We start from the raw sequence: 19,299 nt of genomic DNA, 5'->3' as shown, positions 1-19,299 counted from the left end.
GCTAACTTACAATACCCATTGAGGTTAGATTCCACGACTCGATAAGGGCCCTCCCATTTAAGGGATAATTTGCCTTGCGGCTCAACTCGGCTGACAGAGTTTTTCCTGAGGACCAAGTCTCTTGGTTGGAATCGACGATGCTTCACACGGGCATTGTAGTAGCAGGCCAAGGTATTTTTGTACGAAACCACTCGGCCCGAGACGACGTTCCTTCTTTCTTCGACGAGGTCGAGGTCCATCATTCTTTCTTCTTCGTTTGCCTCAGTCGCGTAGACCATGATCCGGGGACTAGGTGTCAAGATTTCGGCGGGGATGACTGCTTCAGAGTCGTACGTCAAGGAAAAAAAAGTCTCTTGTGTGGCCAACTTCGACGTAGTCCGATAGGATCACAGGACACTGGGGAGTTCGTCTACCCATGATGATCCAATTTGGTATAGTCGGGTCTTGAGGCCGTGCAAGAGAGTTCTGTTGAAGTTTTCTGCTTGACCGTTGGCCTGGGGATGGCCTACCGAAGTGAAGTGCTGCTTGATGCCAAGGTTCTCGCACCAACTTTTAAACGGATTCTCAGCAAACTGCCTCTCGTTATCTAAAATGATGACCTGAGATATGCAGAAGCGGCAAACCATGCATTTTCAGAAGAATTTTTTGACCGCCAATCCGATGATGGTCCTTAGAAGCTGATGGTCCTTAGAAGCTCGGATTCGACCCACATGGAGAAATAGTCCACAGCGGTCATCAAGAAGGTATATCCTTCTACAGTTTTGGGAAAAGGACTGATAATATCTGTCCCTCATTACTCGGACGGCTATGGCGAAGTGATAAGGACCATGAGGTTGGCGGGCTAGTGGTGCTCGGGGGCATGGACCTGGCAGGAAGGGCAGTTGAGGACAAGATTTTGAGCATCTTGTCGAATAGAGAGCCAGAAGTATCCGAGAAATAGGGCCTTCTTGGCCAATATCCTGTGGCCGACGTGAGCCCCACATAGGCCTTCATGTATCTCGTGGAGGACGTGGCGCCCTTCCTCGGGTGTAATGCATCTAAGCCACTGGTCGAGGTAGGATCGTTTGTATAGTACCCCGTCACGGAGTGCATACTGAGCAGCTTTGCGTTGGATCCTTCTTGCTTCGGCTCAGCCCTCGGGAAGAATTCTCTGACTTAAGAAGAGGAGGAATGGGCTCATCCAGGTGTCTCCCGGGTGTACGGGGCAGGCCATCCCTTCCATGTATCCTGGCTCGCTCAGCACCTTCACTAGAACTATCTTATTGAGGTTAGAAAATGATATGGAAGCCAGTCGGGATAAGGCGTCGGCCCTCCTATTCTGCGATCGGAGTATTTTTTGGATTTGGAAGGACTTGAAGTACGCAGTGAGTTGGTGAACTTTGGAGAGATACCGTTGCATAGTCTCATCATTGGTTTCATATTCACCAAAATTTTGGCATACTACAAGTTGGGAGTTGCTGCGGACATGGATCCGCTGAGCATCGAGTCTGCGGGCTAACTGGAGTCCCGCAATCAAGACCTCATATTCGGCCTCATTATTGGTGGCAGGGAAGTCGAAACGGAGGGCATATGAACACACTTCTCCATGTGGGCCCTCCAGGAGCAATCCTGCGCCGCTGCTATCTCCGTTAGATGATCCGTCCACATACAACGTCCATGAGTGCGTGTCGGGTATTTCGGCGATTACGGGAGTGGATTCTTGGCTCTCTATGAAGGTGAGTTCGGCAAGAAAATCAGCTAACGCTTAAGCTTTTACGACAGTGCGTGATTCGTACGACAGATCATACTCTCCTAACTCGACAGCCCACTTGGTGAGGTGCCCGGAAGTCTCGAGACGCACCAATATCTATCGAATAGGCTGATCTGTCCTAACGGAGATGGGATGAGCAAGGAAATAAGCCTTCAACCATCGAACTGCATGAACTAATCCTAGCACGAGCTTCTCCGCTTGAGTGTACTGAGCTTCCGGCCCGCGGAGAGCTCGGCTGACGTAGTAAATAGGCACTTGAGTACCCTCATCTCGGATGAGCACAGCGCTAACAGCTTCGTCGGCGACGAAAAGGTAGAGGTACAGCGTCTCTTGGGGTCGAGGCGAAGCGAGGGTAGGCAGGTGATGCAGATATTGTTTCATTTGGTCGAATGCCTGCTGGCACTCTTTGGTCCAAGTGAACTGGTTAGCCTTCTTCAGCACCTTAAAGAAGGGTAAGGCCTTCTTAACAGATTGAGACAGGAAGCGGTTCAACGCGGCCAGGCGTCCATTCAGCCTCTGAACTTCTCGAAAGTTTTGAAGTTGGGACATGTCTTGGATGGTCTTGACCTTGTCGGAGTTAGATTCGATTCCCCGGCGGGAAACCAGATACCCCAAAAATTTTCTAGAGGTGACGCCATAGACGCAATTCTTAGGATTTAACTTCATCCTTGAGTCCCGCAGGATGTCGAAGACCTCCTTCACATCCAACAAAAAGGTCGAAGTGGTTAGGCTCTTGACAAGGATGTCATCCACATAGGTCTCCACATTACGGCCGATCTGATCTTTAAAGAGGCGGTTGACCAGCCTTTTGTAGGTCGCCCTGGCGTTCTTTAACCCGAACGGCATCGTGGTGTAACAGTAGATACCTCGGTCGGTGTAGAACGCTATTTTTTCTTGATCTTCTTCACTCATTCCTATTTGATGGTAACCCTTGAAGTCATCTAGGAAACAGAAGATCTCATATCCCATCGCCGAGTCGACGAGGGCGTTTATCCTCGGCAGCGGGTAACAATATTTGAGGCAGGCCTTATTAAGGTCGGTGAAATCCACACACATTCTCCACCCACCGGTATTCTTTTTGACCATGACAGGGTTGGACAGCCAGGTGGGGCATTGGACTTCATGGATCATCTTGGCAGACAAGAGTTTATTGATCTCATCGGATATAGCCTTGCTGCGTTCGGGACCGAAATGTCTACGTTTTTGTCTCACAGGACGGGCCTGTGGATTGACGTTAAACTTGTGAATCATGAGTTCGGGGGGCACTCCGACCACTTCATCAGCGGACCACATGAAAACTTCTCGGTGGTCTTTTATTAGGTGGATCATCTCTTCTTTTAAGGGCAAGGGGAGACTCGTCCCCACTTGGACCACTTGGTCAAGTCTCGTCTCGTCTAGGACCACCTCCTCCACCTCGTCCTCAGACTCAAGCCTACCGGGCTTTTCGGTCTTCTGAGAATCAATACTGTCTATAGAGATGATAGTTGGCCTCTTCTCCTTAGCCTTTGATACAGCACGGGGAGTGACCGCGGCCTGGATGGTGGCGAGGTAGCATTCTCGGGTGGCGTTCACGTCGCTGCTCATCTCAGCCACCTCCGCGGGTGTCAAAAATTTGAAACTCAAGTGGTAGGTGGAGTACACGGCTTTCAAAGCGTTAAGCGTGAGCCGTCCTAATAACATGTTGTAAGGGAAATCTGCTTTGACCACCGCAAAGCTAACGGGTATAGTTCGGCAGCAAGAGTGACGCCCGATAGTCACCATCAGGAATACCATTCCCTCCGGGTGAACCACGTTCCCCCCGAAGCCGACGAGAGTGGTTCTAACAGGAGTGAGCTGCTCCCTGGTCCGTTTCAAGCTTTCAAAGGTCCGGTAGTACAAGACGTCTACCGAGCTGTCGGGATCAACATAAACCTTCTTGACTATGTAGTTATTGGTGAGTACTTCAATCACGAGGGTTTCGTGGTTGCTAGAGGCAGCAGGGATAGGGTCGCTGGGACCATAGGTAATCATCTCGGATAACCTCGAGCTCGGCTCGGCAGCCTCTAGGCCAGCTTGACGGTAGGTCCTTTTTCGGGAGTTCTGGCTGTCTCCTCCGTCGGACCACCTGCGATTGTGCTGATTACACCAGCGATGTTAGGACCGTAACTCGGGGACCCGTCTCGTGGAGGCCGCTAATCCTCCCTATGTTTTTCGGGTCCACGACAATGAATCTGTGTGTCTCGCCTGTCCTCTCGGCGAGGACCTCGGTTGTCTCGGTGAGAGGCACTTTGGTTGAAGCCTCCATCCTTGCGGACGAATTGCTTCAGGTGTTCCTGCCGGACCAGGTTCTCGATCTCTCTCTTCAGATCGTTGCAGTCCTCGGTCTCGTGCCTAACATCTCGGTGATAGGCATAATAGAGATTGGAATTCCTCTTCTCCCTCCTTCCCAGAATTTCAAGAAGGGCTCGGCCGAGGTGATTCTGTCTCATCACAGCCCAAATGTGAGACCGACTGAAATTGAGGGGAGTCAGCTCGGCGTCCAAGGTGGACGACCTCCCCTTCACGATCCTGTCAAAGACACTCCGGCGATCTCGGAATTGAATCGATGAGCCACTGGGCCTTTGTTCGATCCGGCCGGTCTCTTTCCTTCTTCGGGACTCCTGCCCAGTGCGGGCTGCTTGAACTTCCCGCTTCATGCGATTTAAGTCATCACTTCTGATTTCTCGGTCTACCCGTTCCCAGAGTTCTCGGATAATGAGAACATGAAGATTTGGATTCCCTTGAAATTCAAGGAAATTCAATTGATGGTTGATGGTGCAATCGGGTTCAAAAATCATTGAAGATTTGTCATGTTTATTTCTTATTATTTATTTAAGTAAGTTTCTAGCAATACTTGTTAGTTAGTCTTGAGTTATTAAGAGAAATAAAGGCTAAGGTCATGTTGACCATAGTTAAGCCAATTGAGTCAGTTAGTTTCCTATTCTAATTGAATTAGAGTTTTAGGAAAGTAGTTAATTACTTCCAAATTTATTTAGGAAGTTGTGTCAAGTCAAATAAAGAAGCTTGTATTGTTTCCAATTTAGATTAGGGTTTTGAGTCTTGTAAGGCTATAAATAGCCAACTTTATTTAACTATTCACGAGGATATTGAAGATGAATTAATAAAAAGAGAGTTGTCTCTTTTTATGGAGTTCCTTGATGGAACTTGAGTTTCTTCTTGAACAGTATCAAGTATTTAGCTTGGATACTTGTGGTGTTCATGGCAAGATGATCACATCATCTTGTTCTTTCAAGTCAATAACCAATCCACTAGGTTTTTAGAGACAGGTTCTCTTTAGGTCTAGCAAGGTAGTTATTGTTCCATAACCTGGTCAAGATAGATCCTTCCGCTGCCTGATCAATTCGGTTCTTCAAGACAGGTTCTTATTGGGTCGAGTTCGTATCATCTGGTATCAAAGCTTCGGCTCTTGATTCAGGTTAATATCCTTTTCTTTTCTTTTTTTTTCTATTTATTTTTCTACCAAAACCCTAGCCGCCTTTTGATTTAAAAGAAACAAAAAAAAATTTTGATTCTTGTTTTCTTGATTTTTTCACTTGAGTCGAACCTACCCTGTGATTGATCAAGATTGAAATTTTTTGGTGTGATTACGTTCTTGAAAACAGGTTTTTCAAGGGTTTAACTCCCATTGAATTTTTTCCAAGTGAAATCGTAACCTTGTGTCGAGTCGTCAAAAGCAAAAAAAAAAAAAAAAAAAGGACTGTTCACGGAGTACTGTTCATCGAAACTGTTCACCCCCTGTAGCAGTACTGTTCATCCGCCGCTACTGTAGCAATATTGTTCATAGTACTGTAGCAGAACTGTTCATCCGAAAAAAAAAAGATTTTTTTTCCCTTGTGTTTGTTTCCAAAGTGAGTTGTGTCTTGATTGGTTTTCAAATCTTGATTGATATCTTGATTGATTTCTAAATCTTGATTGATTGCCAAATCTTGATTGATTTCCAAATATTGGTTGACTTCCAAATTCTAGCCAAGTACAATTGGGTGAAGATATTCTTGACAAATAGAGCATGTGTAGTGGTTCGTATTCATAATCAAGTTGAGTTGGCGACATGGTTCTTGGATTGCATTTATCAAGACATTCTCCAAGTTACTCCTTTGTAAGTAAGCACTCGATTTGAGGACAAATCGTCTTTCAAGAGGAGGGGAATAATGAGAACATGAAGATTTGGATTCCCTTGAAATTCAAGAAAATTCAATTGATGGTTGATGGTGCAATCGGGTTCAAAAATCATTGAAGATTTGTCATGTTTATTTCTTATTATTTATTTAAGTAAGTTTCCGACAATACTTGTTAGTTAGTCTTGAGTTATTAAGGGAAATAAAGGCTAAGGTCATGTTGACCATAGTTAAGCCAATTGAGTCAGTTAGTTTCCTATTCTAATTGAATTAGAATTTTAGGATAATTGCTTCCAAATTTATTTGGAAAGTTGTATCAAGTCAAATAAAGAAACTTGTATTGTTTCCAATTTAGATTAGGGTTTTGAATCTTGTAAGGCTATAAATAGCCAACTTTATTTAACTATTCAGGAGGATATTGAAGATGAATTAATAAAAAGAGAGTTGTCTCCTTTTATGGAGTTCCTTGATGGAACTTGAGTTTCTTCTTGAACAGTATCAAGTATTTAGCTTGGATACTTGTGGTGTTCAAGGCAAGATGATCACATCATCTTGTTCTTTCAAGCCAATAACCAATCCACTAGGTTTCTAGAGACAGGTTCTCTTTAGGTCTAGCAACGTAGTTATTGTTCCATAACCTGGTTAAGATAGATCCTTCCGCTGCCTGATCAATTCGGTTCTTCAAGACAGGTTCTTGCTGGGTCGAGTTCGTATCATCGGAGCGAACGGGGGTAATCCCAATGTATTTCGTTATGGAAGGTTCCTACGATCAATCCGTTGGTGAAGGTAGTTATGGTTACCTGCTCATTTTGATCAGATATCTGCACATTTTTCTTATTGAACCTCTGCACATACGAGCACAGTGACTCCTCGAGAGTCTGCTGTAAGTTCAAGAGATAGGCTGAAGTCTTCGTGATTGGGCGGGACGATACAAAGCGGTGAATAAACCTGTCCACCAACTCATCCACTAAGGAAATACTCCTTGGTTCTAGACTCCAGAACCATTTTCGAGCTGTCTCTTGCAAGAAAATGGGGAAAGCTCGACAAATCACGGCGTCGGGAACGCAGTACAGGCGGAATGCTGAGATGAATGCGCGGAGGTGATCCTCGGGATCACCTCGACCATCATAGGGCTGTAGTATTGGGAGTTTGAAGTTGGGGGGAACCATTGCCCCATTGATGTCATCGATAAAGGGCGGAACCCTCATGTAATCAGCTGCTAGCCCCCCAGGGCGCTGAAGCGCGTCCTCAACTCGTCTTCCCAATCACTCCTGGGAAAACGCTCGAAAAATATAGGCAATTTTGGAGATCGCCTTGGAAGAGGCGTGCCTGGAGGTATTCCGGGAGAGATGCCCATTATCAGAGTCCTCACCTGAAGGCACTTCGGATAACTTCGTTGATCTCCTCTTGGAGGATTCAGCTTTCTCTTTTCCTTGCCTCTTGAAGTATTTTCCGAGCTCTTCGAAAATATTGGGGGTTTTCTGCCACAAATTTGGCCATCCGGGCGATGGCGTCTTCGTTCGTGGGTGGGCCTCTAGGGGACACCTGCTCTTCAAACGCACGGTCATGCTGAGCAGCGAAGCTGGGCTCAGGTCCAGTAGAGGGAACTCGTCTACTCCTGGATCGCGTAGGTCTCATTTTGCAGTACTCTCGTTCCCACAGACGGTGCCAGTTGAAGAGGTGATTTCCAATGGGTAGCAAAACCGACCTAAATCAGTTCTCTCTCAAGTGAAGGGTGATGAATCTGCTTATCCGAAGTGAATGGCGGGGCTCCTTCCCTGAGATCACTCCGACGATCAAGTCAGTATATTGGAGGAATAAAGCATAATGAACAGTAAAAAGATAATAGTGTGCTTACTTGTTGGGAGTGAATGGGGGGTATTTATGGGGCAGGAATGAAGGACGGAGGGTGGGCTCATGTTAGTGGGATCCACGTCCTGGCCATTACGACTCTGTCCCCTGCCAGGAGATCTGACTCTGACACTGTAGTAGTCAGGACTTGATGACGGGAAGTCTTGTGCAGTAGCCATTAAGAGCATCAGGTGTTTTTCAGATAAAGCACTGGTTCCGTACTGTGTCAGGTAGGGTTGACATCATCAGCGCGCAGCTGAAGTGGAAGGCCTGAGGTGCAAAGGTCATCCATGTTGTAGGCCAGAGATCTGGCCGAACCAAGGGGTCATGTTCAGGTTATGACCGCGTTTGAGTGACGGCTGAAGTGAGCAACCTCGGCACCGCGGGGGGTGACCGAGGTGAGCATTCTCATTAACCATCAAGCAAAAAAGTTAATACTGCTCGAAAAATTACTATTAATCACATTTCATTCTTTTCTGAAAACTAAAATTTTACAGATCACTTCCATCTTGAAGGTTCCAACGAATACAGTAATCTGGAATAGAATGTATAATCTTTGAACATCCGAATTTGATCTAACTAAGTTAATATAATCAGTCCAAAGCATCTCTGACTTTATTAGAAGGAGAGATTTCTAGTCCTAGCACAAGGGCCATTCTATCCAAGTAAATAGGTCTACTACAAAAGTCAATCCAGAAAACAGACAGCTATCAAATGCCCTGCACCAATTCCTCATTAGGCACATTAGTTTTCTGAGTTGCTTGTTTGAAAAGAATGGAAAAAGGATCTTCTAGATAGTTCAAAGCTTTCCTTATGAGCATATGAGAGAAACAAAATGCTACAATACAAAAGGGAAAACTAAATAGAGCTGGCCTCATAACTCATTCTTCATGGCCTTTTCTTTAGCCGAATTTGATATTACGGTGCCATCTTTGAAGGATTCTAGTTGTGCATGCTTAGTACGATTCTTCTCGATAAACTCAATTATGTGTTGCTTTGTTCTATCCCTATCATACTTCATAATGTTACCACTTGCAGCTCTGAAGTACAAGGTAGGGAACACTTGGAACATCAAATATCTCATTTGTGATATCATTTGCTGTTGCGTGCTACAATTAGTCAAACCAGAAGTTAGCACCTTCAATGATCTTTCATAAAATCACAGGAAGGATAGCTTATGGGTGCAAAATTCTCATCGTGATCTCTTTAACCATTAATAAAACTTTAATAATTATAGGTGAACTAACTACCGGTGAAAGTACTGCTTATGTCTAAAGTATGAACAACTAGAAAAATATTTTTCAGCAACTTTAGTCAAGTCTGGACAAGTATCTTTGATAAGTAGCTGAGGGTAATTGAGGTTTTAACTCAAGGACTGTGAAGTGCAAGCAAACATAAGAGCAACTGTTTGTAGATGCTTTGGATAGAAAGAATAGGACAACAGAATTCTCACAAATTTTGCTATCAAGATATCATTATCATCTTCATACAAGATAGCGACTTCATCCAAGGTGGGTGCTAGGTTCTTGCAGTGGCTGCACCAAGGTGCGTAAAATTCTAGCAGAATTGCAAGGCAAACAAAAATACTCAAAAGTATAAGCATGGCTTCTTATGAAAAGGTTAGTCTAGAAAACGTCTAATACACAATGCATCTTCTCATCTCTTTCCTCTCTCCACTAGCCAAGACAACAAATATAAATAATTGCCAGACCACTTACAAGTAATTGTACCATTCGAGAAATAGGCTAATATCAGGCTTGTAATCATCTGCTAGTATCTTTGCTTCAGGTGAAACTTTAGAGTTTATACAAGAAACAAACTAGAAAGAAAATAGTCAGGGGCAATGGACATACAGTTCGGAAATTACTGGCCGTTCTTCTCAGAGTTGAGAACCACGTCCTCTAAGCTGTCTGTAACAACACTTTGACTGGTTCGTCAATAACTTTTGGGATAAGCTTTGACTTTATAAATGGCTTCAAGTTGCCAGCCTGGTGAAAAAGTATGCAAGTTCAAAATGTCCAAAGATATCAATGAAAAGTGATTAATGCAGAAATTGTTGGAGGGGAGAATATCATACAAGAGAATATCTTTTAATGGCAATCCAAAGGGATAAAGAACAATGAGAACTACAAAGTAGACCAAAAAAAAACGTTGTAGTCCTTCAACCGAGGTGCAATTTGTGACGCCCCACTTCTCCCAAGGGCAAACCCAAAGATATCCGCGGAACGCCTGCCCAACTTTCGCCAGGACTCAAGACAGTTTAGTTCAAACTTAAAGATACAAACCAAATAATACAAGTCTAAAATGAAGGAAAATCGTTTCCATAACTGAATATCCAAATCTTACATCATATTCTCAAAAGATACATCAAGCAACAAAATACAACTATTAAAAGTCGACTAAACATATGCAACCCAGATTCTAGCCAAAAGTATAACCTAGTCGGCTTTTCCAAAATCTTCCAATCCAACCTGTTAAGGAAAACAAACTAATAGGATGAGCCAATACTCAGTGAGACCAAGAAACACACATGCAAGCACGTAATCCAAGTAGCAATCACAATTTAGCAAGTAAAACAATAATATTCAAGTAATTAACAATTCGAGTAAGAAAAGTAAACAGAAACAATTCAAGGATATGGGTGCTCTCAGGAGCTAATTTCCACTTGCTTTGCCAATGCTCGATCAATTACCTCCCCGGGATGACACTCCGTCAACTGGGTCGGTATTTAGTCCATAGAAACTCCGCTTACTCGTTCTCCGTCCACCATACATACCCTCATCGGGCCCAAACTGCTATAAAGGCACTACTATACAAGTAGGCCAAGCATGATCTCTCAAATAGATCAAACTTTTAGTTTTTTTATCAGGGCTCACCAAGCTTCCCAACCAAGCTCTTGCCGGCTCGAGTCATAAGATCGGCCGATGAGTTTGGGCGTCTCCTAGTTTAGTTATGTATCAAGGAGATTCACTCCAACGATGTGTATACAGTTCAGTTAAAGGTCGAGGAGATTCACTCCAACGACATATGCAGCCATAGCATATAATTCAGTTCAGTTCAATTCAGGTAATTCAATTTAATTCAGACAATTAAATTTCGATTCAGTTAAATGAAAACGAGTGCGATAAAGTACACACTCGACTCAGTAGTTATAAATTTTCAGTTCAGAAGCAGCAATTCACATAATTGTAACAAAACATGCACTTGACACTCATCAATTAAAAACAACGAAGTAGTGCACAATTGAGGGTTTTAGGCGTCCACTGTGAGATTCTCTTGAAGGTCTCCTTGAGCGCTTGAGCAAAATATAATTAACTATCATACACTATCATTTATAATCCTTAGTTAATAAAGGAGATTGTACCCTTGTACAATTTAAGAAAACTTCATGAAAGAGAGCCTTAATTACTCGTAAATCGAAACTCAAAAGTGGGATTTAATAATGCAAGGAAAAACTGTTTTCCCTCAAGAAATCAAGTCTAAAATGGTCATTCAATATCGAAGGGTAGTGAAGAGTTTCTAAAAACTCAATTCCCTTCAAGTTCAAAAATTTTAGTTTTAAGGAGCAATTTTTAAAAATCATATCTTACACTCCGTAGGTCCAAAATTGGAAAACTTGGTACCGTTGGAAATTAGTTCAAAGTACTAAAAGTTCCTAGAAGATACTTTTCCAAGATTCTAAATGGAAGACACTCAAATTTTGGCTTAAAGGGCCTGACTTGGACTCCCAAGGCAGTTTCAGTCTTAGTTTTCAGCAAACTTTGGAAATTCGGTAAAATTCACAGAAAATGAGCTAGCCTCTGAAATTCACAGAACTATTAGAGTTCCAATCAAAGTTTAAACACAACAAACAGAACTGAAATCGGAGTTCTGAGCATTGAGATATAGCAACTCAAAGTTGGTCGCATTTTATAAACCGTTCAGTCATTTTCCAGATTTGAAAGGCTATCTTTGAAGTACTATTTGGCCATCAAAATGGCATTGAAAATACACCAAATTTGGTACACTAAATCTTCCATATATGAACTATATCTCTACCAAATTTCACGTAAAAAATCACGTGGGAAGGCAGTTAACAAAACGACTGAAGTTTGTGAAATTTTCAAAACAAATCTGCCTTCTCACGTTTCCTTCCTTTTTAAAAGCTTTGTTCCACACAATCAACTTCAATTAATTCAAATATTGAAACCAATGTTCCATAAACATCCAATAAGCAATTTAGAAGTAATTGACATCAAGGTTTTAGAAATATAACTTCTCAAATCAGATTTGACCATTCAACCAAAAGAAAAGGAAAAATTTTCCAGATTCAAAAAGCAAATTTGGGACATCATTTGTATATCGAAATGGTCTTAGATTGACACCAAAATTGGTACAATTCAACTTTCATATGAGGACTACTCCTCTATCAAATTTCATTTGAAAATTCGCACGGGAAGGTAGTTAACAAAACTATCAAAGTTTAAGGAATTTCCAAGGCAAATCTGTTTTCTTGCTTTCCTTTTCTTTTTCAAACACTTGGTCCAATGAAATAAACTCAAATCTGACTCATTTGTGAAACAAAGGTCTAAAAAACATCCAATATACATTTGGTAGGTGATTGACATCAGAATTTTCAAAACAACAAGTCCCAAGTCAAGGTAGGCCATTCGGCTAGCCAAAATTAGAGTTTTTCAGATTTGGTATAGTTTGGGAATTGGACTATATCTCACTCAATTCAACTTGGAATTGGACATGGTTAGTGGCGTTGGAAACTAAATTCAAAAGGCTACATTTCATCAGAAGGAGTCATTTTGAAATTCAGTTTGCAAATAAGAGAAAATGGAGCCACAAGTTGCAGCTTCTACAATTTTCTCGGTTGCATTGACAGAACAGGGCAGTCGAATTTGATCAGTCACTACAGGTGACCCACTTCGAATTAAAAGGTTCATGATACACCGTTAGAAAACTACAGATGTCTAGTTTCAGATGCCATAAACGTCACTTGATTTCGACATCCGAGCAGAGAGTTATGATAGTTCAAAGATGCTCTGTCCAGAGCACCCGAACACAGTTTTCCAGATTTGTACCATTTCGAAATTCCAACTTTTACTCAACCAAATCACATGATTTTTGGTGAAAACTTTTCACATATCCTACACATCATATCTACATCAGATTCAAGGTCATTTGAGCATCAAAATTTCAGATTAAAGCTTCGAGAAAAACAGGGCAGAATTCGATTAGCAGTCCAAGTGAAATTTCATTCTGTTTCCTTCAATTCTCTACCCATAACTAAATTAAACAACACCAAAATAACTCAAACCAACCACTAAATCATCATATCAGTCCAATATATCCATTGTGAGATTTCATAGAGCCCACTCCAACATTTATAACCAAATAACAACACCCACAATGAAGCTACAAACTTCATGGCCAATATCAAATCCACTAAAGCTAAAGATGGAAGATCGGATGGTTTGGATGATTACCTCTTTGCTTTGATGAAAAATCAGAAATTTTTGCACTCCCAAGACCCAAGAAAACCATGAGAAAGATGCTTCCTTCCTAGTCCAAGTGAATCTCCAAGTGAAGTGGAAGTTATGTGGTGAATTTGGAGTGAAATGGTTGGAAGATTGGAAGTGAAATGAGGTGGAATAATGAAGAGTTCTTCTTCTTTGCTTTGAGAATTTCTGCCAGCCTTGAGAAGAAAGAGAGAGAGTCTGGCTGTTGATAAAGCTTCTTGGAGAAGCTTGGTGGTTGGTGGTTCAAATTGAGCAAAAGTCAACTTTGAATAGTATTCCCCGCGCGCGCATTTCGTATCCGTTTTCTCTCGGGTTTATTTCACTTGTACACTAAACCTTTAATGTACTTCCTTTAATACTAATATTATTCACTCTTAGTAGTCTAAAATAAATTTCTAAAGTCCTTCAATTAGTCGCGCGCGTGAAAACGCGAACTTCTGACTCGTGCGCGATAAAGCGTAATTTCTAAGAAATTCTCGTAACGATAATATAACTAACTAATACTAGGATAATTAAGCAATAAGATACCTATTTTAAGACTAACGCATGAGTTCTCAAATTTTCAAGGTCACTGTACTCTCAAATTGAATATTGCCTCCAAACGCGATTCACTAGATCTCACTAAACGAGTTTCCGAAAATTAAATTTATTAACGGGACGTTTTAAAAATATATGCAAGTCATAGTTCCATGTAAATGGTTCTAAAAGGGTTGAAATAAATTATTCGAAAAAAACGGGTAAATACATAATTAAATAAGCCAGTAAAATAAGATAAAAATAAGAAAATTTTCGAGTCCTCACACAATTTGATTAGGCAATATGTTTGACTTGAGATATTTCAGTCCATAAGGCTTTTGAATAATGATGATTAAAGGAGCTTGATCCTCCTTAAGGCCAAAATACTGGAATTAACAGAAAAATGCATTTATAGTCAATATGATTTGATGATATTAAACAAAAATAGCGGCCAATATGTCCAGTAAAGGTGCAAGGACAAGAAAATAACCTCAAAAGCTTTTCGACTGGCATTAATGTCACCCAACAAAAAGCTTGGTTCCTTGCCCTTGTAAGGACAAGGGGCAGAAACGGATGCACGTACAACTGTTTGTGCCGGTTGTGTGCATTTTTCACTGTGCGTAACTTTGATTGCACACGGTGTAACTTTCTTTGCACACGACGTAACTTTACAACAAATTTTTGTGGGTCCCACACACGGCGTGAAAATCGAGTTACAAGATGTGATCTGAGCCGTACAAAATTTTTTGGCCAAATCATGGCCGTCAACTGCCAGGAACGGTTGTCCTCCTGCCCCATTTTCCCCTTGTAAAGCACTGCCACGTCATTGTACTTAGACTTGAATGTGTCAAGCTCGGCTGTGAAGTTTAGAAATAACATTGCCTATCCATAGAGCAAAAATTCCACGAACAGGATGTCAGAAAGGTGCAAAAATGGACGACAAAGATGTCAACTGTGGGGAGAAAAAAAGAAAGAACAAATGGGAACTACTAAATATTAATCTATCATTGTGGAGAAATATTCTGAGGATATAAAATAAGACGGAGAAATTCTGAAATCATAAAAAAATTGTGAAAAGTACAAGATTTTATGGTGATACATTCGTGGAAAATACTTTTAATGTATAAAGAATAGCGAAGAAAGATCAATTTAGTTATGCAATTGAAAGAACTTAAAGACCTTTGCTTTGGCCCTACGAAAGAATTTGTTAACATATTCAAAGTTGCGTGGCTTGTTATCCAAAATGGTCACTCCAGGAATACTAGCTTCTTCTATAAAGTTTTCCAGCACATTTACTTGAAAATCCTGCAAATGACATAAACCAATATGCCCGTAATTACCTTAAAAAAAAAGGATCAAAAGCACCAAAATGTTTAAAGCAAAGTATACCTGAAAATCAACAAATAGCTCATCAAATGGTTTAAACAAGCGAACAATTGGTCCGCTAACTATTTCATCGCGAGGAAGGAATTTGGCATTTGTAGTGTGACCAAAATCATAATCAGAGCGTAGTTTCTGAGCCAGAGTTGTGAAGTTGTCATACTCCTCTCCAGAAAGTGCTGGGAACACCCCGACCTAGACGAGTTTACGCTAAGTATACCAGATTGTATAATCATCTAAGAACTGTGCAATACAAAGGATACTAAGAAGTACTAACAATAAAAATTTTCTGTTCATCAATAAGAATGCCAGCATCTTCCTCAGATTTGCTTTGAACAGATGCAGGACCGACTTGTTTTTTCAAATATGCAACTATACCATCAGTTTCTCTGGGACCATTGTATTCTTGGATAGTTTTCCCTCCATTCCTTAATATCTTAATAGTGGGGAAACCTTGGATCTTGTAATCAGTTGCAAGTCCTCTGTTTGCTTCATCGCTTGCATCTACTTTCGCCAGCATGACTGGAGGGTCATTACTACTGAGAATAGTAGAAGCTTTTTCAGACTATACACCAAAGAAACAATTTCAAATTGTAAGGCAACAAATTAAACAAAAATAAATACATATGAACGTATTTAGTAATGGTTCATAACTTTTTTCTTTTTTTTTTTTAACGTTTCAACCAAGAAAGAATGACATCAAATGAAATTTAGTACCTCCGGGGCAAGGTTCTTACAATGCCCACTGCTGTTGAGTAACAAATGAGAGAAATATAATGTAAGAGTAAAGTGAAAAATTAAACAAAAAGGGGGTCACATTTCCCAAACGAAAAGAACTAAATTACTGAACAGAAAGAACCTCAAAAGATAATTAACATAGCATCATATGTTATCCCAAACCAATGAGAAGTTACTGAAACCACAAATGGAAAACGAAAACCAAAAGACAAAAAAGAAAATGAAAAAGAAAAAAATAAGCGGAGACAAGCTAAGCACTTTAATGAGATTGCCAGACGCTATAGAATATCCGCCAGAGCAAAGCACAACATTTTACAGCAAATGTACAATAGCAAGACTGAATTTACTATAAAGCATTGTTAATTGCATTTGAATTATCGTTAATGGCACTCCATCTTCTTTGAATATTGGGAAAATGACCTATTTCATCCCTTACATTTCGCAAAAATATTCTTTTCGTCCCTCACTTTTAAAATGAAGCAAATTCATCCTTGACATTTAAAAATTAAAACGATTACATCCCTGAACCTAATTTTCAATCAAACCATCTAATAACCAGCAATAAATTTTGAAAATAGAATTGATAAAACATTCGGTCAACTTCATCATATTCACATGACATTTATTAAACCAAAAAAATAAATATGATAACATAAAAGGCCATTCTTTGTCTTGGAATAGTAGAATTTTTTTTTTTGATAAATCTTTTCATGCACCATTAGTATATCCCCTTGCGAATCTAAATGTGTATCATAAATATAAAATTTGGTGTTTAAATTTAAATTAAAATGATATGGCGGTACATAAAACCGTCAGTGTATACAATGATAATGTAGAAAAGATTAATCTTTCTTTTTTTTGTTATAATTTTTTCTTTTTTCTTTTTAAGTTCATTAAATTTCACATGAATATCAAGTTGAGTTAACAAAATGATCTTCCAATTACACCCCCAAAATTTGTAATCAGGTTGATCGGTGGTTTGATTCAGACTGAAATTTAGGTTTAGGGATGTAATAATTTCAGTTTTTAAATGTCAAGGATGAAATTGCTTCATTTCAAAAGTGAGGGACGAAAAGAATATTTTTGTGAAATGTGAAGGATGAAACCGATCATTTTCCCTTGAATATTTTATAGAGCACATATGAAAAAAATAGTAAAGCGTTAATAATGTTCATATCTTTTAAGAGGGAGGGGTTGAGATTTAAGAAACGATGAGAGAGGTAGGGTGATTTAAAATCAAAACCTTTAATTTCTAAAATTTTAATCTTAAACACTAGACAAATGTCTCCTCAGAAAAAAAGATATTCATATTCTAAATAAAACATATGTAAATCATTCATCGTGCTGATTAATTGGTTTGTACTCCTCAACAAATTTTGTGAGCGCATATGAAAGCAACGATATATGGTAAAGATGTTTAGGGAAACATATGTGAGGAACCATCCAATAAGAAATGCAAAACGTACAACAACAATTATTTGTTATCTTGATTCAATGAAATAAGCAAAATAAAATATATATACCAAGGAGCATAGAACTCAACCACGATGAAATCGTGTTGAGAAACAATCTCAGAGAAGTTGGAGTGATCCAAAGTCAAGACGTGCTCTTTATCTGCTCTTTTTGCTACTGCAGGCGATGGAAGCATGACAAGAAAATGAATGTCAAAGAAAATGAATGAAATATTAACCCAAATTCTAGCCGCCATTGAAGTCGAGAATTTTGGTAAATTTTGGGTTGTATTTCTTCTATATGCTTTCGCTTGAGTAGGAAACTAGCATATACTGGATTAGAGCCCGAGAAGGCCCGGGGGAGGGGGGTGTAAGTGAAGCCCACTAAAATTATAAGTGACAAACAAACTCATTTATCTAAATTTACCGTACCCATCTATTGAATATATGGATATGAGTATCTTAAGTTTTTACATATCGGTATAAATGAGTTATCAACCTATCAAATTCAATTAACCCATTTAGAATTTGTCTTTCCTCAATCCTCCTCTCTTCCCCCATCTATTTTTTTTTCTTCAGATTTTTCATTTTGTCATGATATTAACTACTTTTGTTTTATTATTATTATTATTATTTGTTGATTTTATCTTATCATTTTATTTTTTTTAGTCTGTTAATTTATGACAAAGACTGTTAAATTTATGACAAATTTAGTCTGTTAAATTTATGACAAATCACTAATTTATGACAAATTTTAATCTCTTTCCCTACCTTTCCAAAATAAAATTTTAAATTTACACACACAAAAAATGTTAGGGGTTCAAAATTTTTGAATTAAGTTTTTATGTTAACTTTTATAGTACTTAGTTCAAATTTTTATATTCTTATTGTTCAATTATTAAATAGTATGTAATTTTGTGACATAGAATATGGATGGAAAAAAATTGGTAATATTCTTATTAAGCATTATAAGTAAATATTTAAAACTAATGATGGGTGCAAATGGTGATATAAATTGATAACTTATTTTGCAAAAATGAATTTAAATGAGTTTACAAAAAGTTCAAATAAATGGGTAATTGGGTTATCTAATTCATTTATTGACTTATCCATTTATACCCATCTAATTAAATAGGTATAAATGGATTAACTCATCTATACCTATTACCCATTTTAACCGACCCAAACCTCTAACTAAAATCTAAGGTGGAATGTTTATTACAAGGTCACGAATTAGTAAATCGAATCTGAGTGAGATTTACTGCCCAAACATGGAAGAGCTTGATCTCAGTGGCCATAGAAAGTAAAAGGGAAAATGGAAGGAGCCTTTTGGCGAAAGGGCAAGTACTGCAAGGTGAACCGGGTGGTTATCATGAAATGCAGACCGTCATTTTTTTTATAGCTCAATCAAAGCTGTTCCTACTGATTTTTCTTTTTCCATTGGAATTATATTGGGCATGAATAATGAAACAAAACACTCATATTTATAGCATCACAGTTAGGTACGTTCATTATACAAACATACTGCCTCCTGGTAATAGATGATGATGTCAAAAAATGATAGTAAGTGATGCTTGATGATGAAAGAAAAATCAGGACGTAGACTCATAAAACAAATCCACCTACTTTTCTAAAGTTAATCAAACTATCCATTCTACCCCAAGCCCTTTATTATTAGGGATAATTGCAGAAACCTCCCCTGACTTTTATAGTAATAGCATTGACCTCCCCTATCAATTTTGAAATAGCACTGACCTCCCCTATCAAAAGTTGGAGGCAATTTAATAGGCAAAAGTGGGTCAATTTACTAAAGTACCCCTGACATGATTTAATTTTATCAAATGAATGTGATGAGTACTTTCATCAAACCCAACAAAACATTTGTTAATAAAAATTACACTAAATTAACTATTCTGCATAGATTAACTAATTAACTAAATAACTAATAATCT

At 39.4% G+C, this 19,299-nt stretch overlaps 1 pseudogene; it reads right to left on the bottom strand.

The window, feature by feature from the left end:
• Positions 1-8,629: 8,629 nt before the first annotated feature.
• LOC113737506 (protein disulfide-isomerase-like) lies at positions 8,630-17,604 on the bottom strand (annotated as a pseudogene).
• Positions 17,605-19,299: the final 1,695 nt, after the last annotated feature.

Source organism: Coffea arabica, chromosome 3e (genome assembly GCF_036785885.1).
Source record: "Coffea arabica cultivar ET-39 chromosome 3e, Coffea Arabica ET-39 HiFi, whole genome shotgun sequence".
NCBI classification, from domain to species: Eukaryota; Viridiplantae; Streptophyta; class Magnoliopsida; order Gentianales; family Rubiaceae; genus Coffea; species Coffea arabica.
Note: the sequence above shows the minus strand (reverse complement) of the source record. Positions and strands in the feature narration are given on the sequence as shown.